This window comes from Callithrix jacchus, chromosome 10 (genome assembly GCF_049354715.1).
Source record: "Callithrix jacchus isolate 240 chromosome 10, calJac240_pri, whole genome shotgun sequence".
In the NCBI taxonomy this organism is placed as follows: domain Eukaryota; kingdom Metazoa; phylum Chordata; class Mammalia; order Primates; family Cebidae; genus Callithrix; species Callithrix jacchus.
In genome coordinates this window covers 44990186-44999111 of record NC_133511.1, presented here as the reverse complement: position 1 = coordinate 44999111, position 8926 = coordinate 44990186, and the positions used below count along the sequence as shown (strand labels likewise).

The 8926-nt window shown below is 40.6% G+C and overlaps 1 pseudogene; it reads right to left on the bottom strand.

Annotated features, from left to right (window-relative positions):
* Nucleotides 1-5442: 5442 nt before the first annotated feature.
* On the bottom strand, nt 5443-7057 carry LOC100406259 (large ribosomal subunit protein eL13 pseudogene; annotated as a pseudogene).
* Between the last annotated feature and the right edge of the window lie 1869 nt (nt 7058-8926).

Here is an 8926-nt window from a genome sequence, read left to right as displayed (position 1 = left end):
CTTCCTCCCTCACTCAGCACTTATTCCTGCTGCCTTGGGAAAAAGGTTCCTTCTTTCTCCTTCTGCCATGATTGTAAGTTTCCTGAGGCCTCCACAGCCATGCCCAACTGTGAGTCAATTAAACCTCTTTCCTTTGAATATTACCCAGTCTCAGGCAATTCTTTATAGCAGTATGAAAATATACTAATACAACCATACAATCCCAGGTATGGCAGGTCATATGGCTTATCTCTCCTTCTCACCCTAGTTCATTTCTCTATCATTGAGTTAACAAGGATTGTGAGGCTGTGTTGAGCTCAATGGGAGCAAGTGCAATAATTGATTAACAGTGCCAGCTGCTGCTAATCACTGGCCTCATTATTGTTCTGTGTTAATCCTTGATTTCTCTTCCTTTTGATATTTATCTCCAATCTGTCTCAAAGTCCAGTCACCTAAAGTTCTCAACTGTATCCTGATTCTGATTAATTTTCACAATTTCTACATCTGTTGGGTACGCTAGGTTATTCTGTGTGAACAAAACCCCATTTCTCTGCAGTTTAAATGGCAAATGTTTCCTTATCACTTAGGCTGCATGTACCTTGCATATCAAGAGGAAGCTCTGCTCCACTTCTTTCTCACTCCAGGCCCCTCACTGGAAAGACTCCACAATCTGGAATGCCCCCAGTGACAGTTGGAGGAGTAAGTAGGCACAGAGAAATCTCACCTAGCAATCAGGTTCTTTAGTCTGGAAATGATATGCATCATTTCTGCTTCTAACCCATTGGCCAGAACCAGTTACATGGCACTACTTAATTATAAATGGAATACAAAAGAATTCTTTAATGTGCTTGGAAGGTGAAGAAAACAGACGCAGGTGAATGTTAGAATTCCAGTTCACTACCATCTCTCACCTGGATTCCTAAAGCACAGTACTTTTCTGCTTCCACTGTGGCCTCCCTGAAGGGCAACTAGAAAATTTATTGAAAATATAAATCAAAACATCTCTCTCCAGCTAGTCATTTGATACATAAGAATTCTCCATTGGGAGGGAAACTTCTATTGTGTCCACAGTACCTTCTGTGTTGCCATATATTCTTATGACAGGAATGGGTCAGAGCATCTTCACACAGAACCAGATGGAAGTGGAAAAGCAGGAGTCCTTATGGAGGGTGGCCTTCTATGCTGTTCTCTTGTGGAGAGCACATGAGGGGTTGCTGTGAGAGAGGCAAAGATATGTCAGCTATTGTATGGGTTCTTTCATACGGCTGAGGATTGTGGCCTTCCTTTCATTACTCAGATCACATTCCCTGTGCTAGCTCTGCTGGTTCAGCTTGATATGAGAATATAAGGGAAGTAAGAAGTGGCTTGTTTTCCCTCCATACAGGGCAAGGGCAAAATAAGTGATGAAGTAACACAAGGACGTATGTCTTTCTTCTTTCTTATCTCCTGCCTCTGGTAACTCAAAAGTTATCTTCTTCCAGTGCTTTGTGATGGAAAGCAACTCTCAAAAATCTTTGCCAGTATCTTACTTAATATTTGAAGCAGTATCTTACTTCATCCGTATTACTTCTCATATTATTCAGACTAAAATGAGCCTTATGGGCACAGCTACCTATACCAAGAGGGAAATATTAACAGCATAGAGAGGAAAATAAGCTATGCCCTCAAATCTGATCTCTCTGTGATGCTTTCTGTCCTTCAGTGCTATTATTATCTATTCTCTGATCCCAGACTCTGGGCTCTCTTGCTCCACCCTTCCTGTACTGACTGATTTGTTTGGATCCAACTTCCGATTATTTTAGATTTATGTTGTCTGTCCAATGTTTTTAGTCTTGAATACTTCTCCAGAGTCACTACTCAGATTTTTCTTCTGTATAATTTCATTTCACTTCATCTGTTCTATTTTCCTTGATCATATATCTGTCCTCAACATGCTTTCAATAATAATACCAGTATATTTTATATACACAGGTCTCAACATGACATACATTTCTGGAGAGAACACTAGGTTCCATCATATCACCATACTCCAGAAAGAAATATTTTGAGAAATAAAATTTACTTAATTTGAAAAAGCTATTATGGAGGTTCTGAGATTCTTCACCACAGAACTTTCATTTCATAAATGTGAATTCACATCAATACAGAGCTGGAAGAAACCCTAGCTGTCTAGTTTTATTCTCTTAATACATAATTTTGAGGAAAATGAAGCCAAGAAATAATAAGCCAAATGTCAAATATTACAAAGTTATCTTGTACTGTGCTAGAAGCCAGGCCCCCAGGCCCAGGGAACTGGCCTGTCCACTTGATGATGTTGTCTCTGAGTTTCACATTATAATCATTACTGAAGATATTGATACCCAAGTATTCATTTTTACAGTGTAAATATATGTTTGGAAAGCTTTGGTTTGGGAGATTTAGCTTTAGAGCATGGAGTTGTTCAAAATAAGAAAAAAAGTATATCCCTCTACAGAAAGTACTTAAAAATTTTATTTTTTATATATTAACGATCATCTTGCAATTCTCCTTTTTTATATTAGACACCTATCTGAAATCCCCCTTTTTATATTTTATTTTGTGATGCAAAGTCCATTGTTGCCAAATGGAAATCAAATATAGATAGGACCTGACAATCTGGAGCATTGCTTTGATACAAACAAAAAATACCAATGACAGAAAAAACATAGAAATTCATAATCTAACATGTTTCTTTCTATTAATTCCTCTGAAAGAAACAGAGGCATCTATGAGCCACAATTGCACTATAATTTCCCATTCTATAAACATTATGTTTGTGTTTTATTATTCTAAGCCACATTTGGTCTATAATACATCTACCTATTATTTATCGTTGCTTACTTGGGCTAGGCAAGAAATTGTAAAAGTGTTTACATCTTCAAAATCTCCTTTATGAAAACAGAATATATTTCTAAAAGACACAGGTCACGAAAGCAAAGTAGTCCAAGTATCCCAAGGAGAAAAGTAGTATCCAAATTATCCATTTCTCTTGATATAAAATTCTTTTAGATTTTAGTTCAATATATTAGTTATTCCAAATTCCATTTTCTTCTGGTCTATGAGGCTGCAAAGGCTATTCTGGAAAGCTGATCCCTCTTCACCTATACATGTTTCTACCATATTCTTGACCAGTAGAATCAGACAAAGCTAGTAAGAGACAGGAGTCAAAACAGTTTTCCATCAGTGGCTCATTGCTCTCAATGAGAGTGAAAGCTGTGGATTTGGAACCAGGTAACAATTCCAAAGTCTAAAGCATGGGGAAGGAATTTGAAATGATTGTGTCTGATGAAGATGTGCTATGTGGCCTTGGGGAATATCACTCAATGTCTGGATGTCTTCATTAATCCACAGAAAAGGTCAACAGATATCTGCTTCTTCACAGTGCTGAGAATTTACTAAAAGGTCTGATGGCAGTGAAAAGTACTGAAAGACTACCTAATACATGAACTCCTAAGTCAGACTTTCATGAGAATGTGAAAGGAGAGAGCCAGTTTGGGAAAGGTGAGACTACTTGATTACCTTGAATTTTAGGGATAGGGCAGTTGTGATTAATTGCATATTCTGCTTGACTGAGGATCAGCCACAAAACCTCTTATATTTCTTTTATTGTCATTCAAAATGTTTCTAAGATAATGGACTTTTGCAATAATGAAGAATTATGTGAGACATTGAGATTCTGGAGTTAAGTAGATTGACGTTCGGATCCCACCTTGACCATGTAGAATGTATTAAGCAATTGATTTAGCCTCTGTGAGCTTGAGTAAATCAGGGTGATAATTGTCATGCAAATTGGTTATGAAGGTTAAAGTAAATTAAATTTCCAACTGACTATAAAGCCTTAAAAATGGTGCATGGCACGTAATAGATAATAGATAACTCCAAATGTCTTAGGTTGGGTTCTTAACACAGAGCCTGAGACAGGGATTTTTATGCCAGTGATTTATTGAGAGAGTGCTCTTAGGTAAAACTTGTCAGGGAGGGAATGAGAGAAGAGGAATGAGGAGGGAACAGATGAAGATTTGCACTTGCTTTGATCCCTTGAGGAACTCTAAATGGTGAATGACATCGCAAAACCTTCCCACACTGAGAGGTGCTGTGGGCAAGTGGTGTGAGGGCACTACTTTGGAGCCCTTCATCAACAAGTCATTGGCTACTGGCCACCTATGGAGATAATGCGCAACTCCCATGCCTTTCTGGAAAAGATATTTCCAGCCGCTGAGGGCAATTCTCAGGAGTAGTGGGTAGCTCTGAGCTGTTAGCAAACAACACTTAGAGCAGCTGGGGGATAAGGGCATTGGTCTGGTGAAGGATATGGGCAGGGCAGTGTCTTCTATACTAAAGACAGCTGGATGTTTAATGAGGACAGAGGCTATAGCTCGTGTGTTTTTATATTTCCTATTCATTCATTATTCAATCATTCTTTCAGCAATTATTTATTGTGTGCCACCTCTATTCCAGCCACTCTTTAGGCACATGAGCTACATCAATGAATAAAATGAAGATCACTTCCTGATGGAGCTCACATTTCAGTATGTTCAGTAGGAGAGAAATCATAAGCAAATAGGTATAGAAATAATTGCATATCATATTATATGATGATAAGTACTATGGTAAATGGATAAAAGCATTGTCTTTTCATCATTAAAAATGTGCACCATCTTGACACTTGATTTCTAAACTCTGGTCTCCCTACAGAGTATTGTAGATGTTTATTGTATAGAATAACAGAGGCATAGATTTTTATTTTATTTTACTTTGTAGTGGAAGAAACCTTAGAGATTAAGTTCAAGGTTTGCTTGAATTTGCACTGATCTCAATATATACTTTAATTTGGTTTTTGCCTATAGGTTTGATAGAATCTAATTTCTCTATTTGTTTTTATTTCCTCCAAAATTGGAGTTTTGACAGTTTTTAGTTCATTATGCTTTCTGGCATTTTGAACTCATTCATTTGTTCCCTAATTTTATAAGCAGAATTTAGTGCCTACTATATGCAAAACACTGATAAAGTTTGTAAAGGGTAGGACCAAAATCTCTGCCTCCAGGAGCGTATAATATACTAGGAAAGATAAGTTGGGTATACTAATAGCTCTGCCATAAGGAAGAAAGCATGGGAATCAAGAGACCCACATATGGAATAGTGAGAGATTACTTGTGGCCAGCAAGGTTCAGAGAAGCCAAATGGAGGAGGTTTCCCCTGGGGCTCAAAGCCTGGCTGACATACAGATACTTGGACATGCAGGTAGCAGGCTTTTGGAGCAGAAGGAACCTATAACCAAGAAATAGAGGCAGCAAAAGGCTAAATTCATTTGCAGGATAATGAATAGCTCTGGCTGGGTCTCACTCCTGAGGCAAAATAGTGAGTTAAAAAGATAAATGTATGACTCAAAAGAGAAGAATTTTAGTCAAAGGTGTTCTAGTCAAGTATTTTTTTTGGTAGGAAGAAACAGAAACCCACTTGACAACACACTTACAAGAATTTAGTAAAAGAAAATAAGGAGATTGCACAAAATTCAAGATGGGGAAAGTACAATTAGGCTCATTAAAACTTGCAGCAAATTAGGAAGTTTCAAGGGCTCTCTTTGCATCTCCTGTGAGATGTTTTGTCTCTAGTTCTTGTCTTCACTTCTCCTTAATTTGTCTGCTGCACCCTTCTCTTTCCCATACTGGTTTCCTGTATTTACTTACTTTTCTGATACAGATACTTGTTTCTAATGTCTGGCGATGAACAAAGGCAATCATTTCCAGGTCTTGTGGTACAAAGTTTTTGGGAGATGCCTGAGCCAAGTCACCTGGCAGTGGAAGGCAGGCATCGGGAGCTTGCTGCCCACTCAGCAGATTCTGGGCTGGGAGCCTTTGCAGGGGAATTCTGGCAGGGCAGGCAGGATGGGGGACTTTTCATGCAGATGGCCTGGCTGAGTAGCTCCATTCTTCAGGAGGAAGTGGAGAGCCTAGGAAACTTTCTGAGTAGGAGTTTCCAGTTCATTTATTATTAGTAGTATTACTTTTGGCTATTTTTGCTTTCTCAGTTTTATGAACTGCTAGCAACATTGGTTCCCTCTAGAATTCTGTTAACTGTGCAAACTTGTACATCTGAAAACAATGAGTAGATGGCACCAAAGTCTCTCAGAGACGCAATTACATTAGATGCCCCTGGTCTGTGAGTGTATTTGACAGCCCCTCACTAAACTCACTACCTTCTGTTGAAAGTACATGTCTTAATAATTTATCTCCCTGTGAGATTAGGGTTCTTTTAAAGCAGGGACCACATCTTAGAGCCTAACATAGTGCCTGGCATATAACAGAACATCAATAAATGTTTGTTTCTGTTTTTCTGAGGAGTGTGTCGCTCCCAATGTACTTTAACTGTATTTTTTTTAAACTGCAAGTCCGCAAGAGGGCTTTATTGTTTCTTTTCAACGTCCCGTTCTGCAGCTTCCTTGGCTCTTTTTGCTCGAATGCGAAGAGCCGGGTGTTGGCACGGGCCATGCGGAGACTAGCGAAGGCTTTGCGATTCTTCTCGCCCTCAGTGATGACTCGTGCTTTCTCCTTCTTATAGACACTCCGGATGCGCGTGACCGGTCCCATCAGCTGGGTGGCAATCTTCAGTTCTTCAGCAGAAGTGCCGCCCTCCTGGAGGGCTGAGGCCTTCCTGAGGAACAAGCCGACTGTGGAGCGGTACTCCTTCAGCCGCTGCGCGTTGGCCTGCAGGGACTCGGTGGACTTATTCCGCCTCCTGGGATCCACACAAATGCCAGTGGTCCGGGCCACCCTCTCGTGAATGTCGGCCACCCTGAGCTCCTCCAGGCTGAAGCCTTCGTGTGGTACCGAACCGTGGGGCAGCGCACGGTGGGCCGAATGGGGCGCGGGGCTCTGCGGTGCGCCTTGGCTTGTCCGGCCTTGCGTCTACGTATCTTCCGGGCCGGCGGGTTGAACCACGTGGCCACGCGCCGCTGCCAGTGCTAGTGGAAGTGGGGCTTCAAGATGATGTCGTTCCGGCTGGGCGCCATGGCTGCCTAGGGCCCTGCGGCTCCTGCTCAGGACAACAGCCGAGCCGAAAGGAAGCGGCGCCGCAACGCCTAAACTGTATGTTAAATGCATGAATCCGTACATACTCAGGAATGAAGCGCTGGCGCCCACACACCGATAAATTAGAAAACTGTCAAACAATGCTTGTCTACCCCGGCACTTTCGCTAATGAAACAATGAGGAAAAAATGGGACAGGCTCTGAGAAGATTTTTGACATTGAAATCAGCTTTGTATTTGAATTCCAACTTGCCATTTACTGGTCAGTTGGAATGAGGTGGGGCAAGTTACTTAAAACATCTTAGCTTGTTTTCTCATTTGTAAAGTGGAAATAATATGTATTATTATTTATATACATGCAAATTTGTGTGAGATCATGTATCTTAATTTCCAAGCAAAGCACAGTGTCTAAAGGTAAAGTTCCAATATTTATAGTTATTGCCATTATCCTTGTTGGTGTCAGGATTTCATACCATTAAAAAAAAAAGATATAATTTTTTTATAAACGAAAATTATGAGAAAGATGGGAGTAGGCTACTAACTGGCATTATAACATCATAATTAAGAGTACATTTTGTTTCAAAATTGTGTCTCTAGCAACTCAATTCTGTACTCTGTAAAATGGGGATAGTAACAACACTTGCTTTTAAAGCTTGGAGAGAATTTACCTAAAGACTGCATGTACAGTACTTAGCGTGTGGTGCCTGGTGCATGGAAAGTTCTCAATGAAGAGTTATTATTAGTAGTGGTCTCTCTCTTTCTCTCACATATCCACACATCACCACTACTAAATCTATCAAATACTTTGTCTTTGCTTCAGCTGAGTTTTATTCCATATGGACCACAAGTGATTAATAAACATTACAGGACAGGTGGAGAGTGAGAGAAAGAGAGAAGTGTTTGTGTATGCATATAAGGGAGAAACATCTAAGGCTATCTCAAGATTCAAAATAACTGTTCCAGAGACCCTGGGCAAGGGCAGTGAAAAATCAAAGCAGCTAAATCCGCCTGAATCCCAAACCAAGTGTTTACTCCTTAGCAAAACAAAGCTGCTGAAAGAGAATCAGCAGAACAAAAGCAGAGACTTGGAAAGTAACTTTGAGAGATATTAGGGGGAGTTGTAAAGAACCTGTCCTTTCTAATCCCAGAGTTGCTGAAACTACAAAAAAGCTAGTGGAAATTAACCGTTTGTGTCACAGAGGGAGCACCATGTGCTGCTTCCCTTCCCTGGAGAAATAACAGCAAGCAATTGCTTCCCCCTCCCCAGCGAGGCCGCTGAGCTCAGCTTGTGCTCACTTGGGCTCTCTAATGAAATGCAATTTAACAAATCAGGTCCCAGCATACTTAACCTTTGGACCACGGATACCTACGTTTCTCTGGAGAAAGAGCCAGTTGTGCTTGTCTTAGTGACTGTGATGTAACCACTGAAAGGAAAAAAAGGCTTATACCCACTACGATTTTGCAATGCTCCAACAAAGAGCTTAAAAGATTTCAGATGCATTCGGAAATGAAACTCTGCTGGTGCTCCTGAGCCAGCATCTCTTCTGAATGCCAGAGGGACTGACAATGACAAAACCCAGACTCAACCGATGATGCAGGCGTGGTGGTATTTGGGTTGTCTAGTCATGACAAGGCATAAACAAATCTCTTTGCCACCGTTTACATGTGAAAAATGGCATCTCATCAGGCCACTTTCTACCCAGCTCCACTGGCAAGTTGTCCCAGTACTACCACCCCCACTCCCTGAGTGGATCTTTGGGAAACTGGCCTTGAATATAGAACATGGAATTTTTTTAAAGAGAATAAATGTGCTAATTCCCTGTTTAGTTATATAAATATTTCTAGTCAAAGGTAGACTGACAGTAAGGGATTCAGGACAGCTGGACATGAGGTTGGCTCCTGC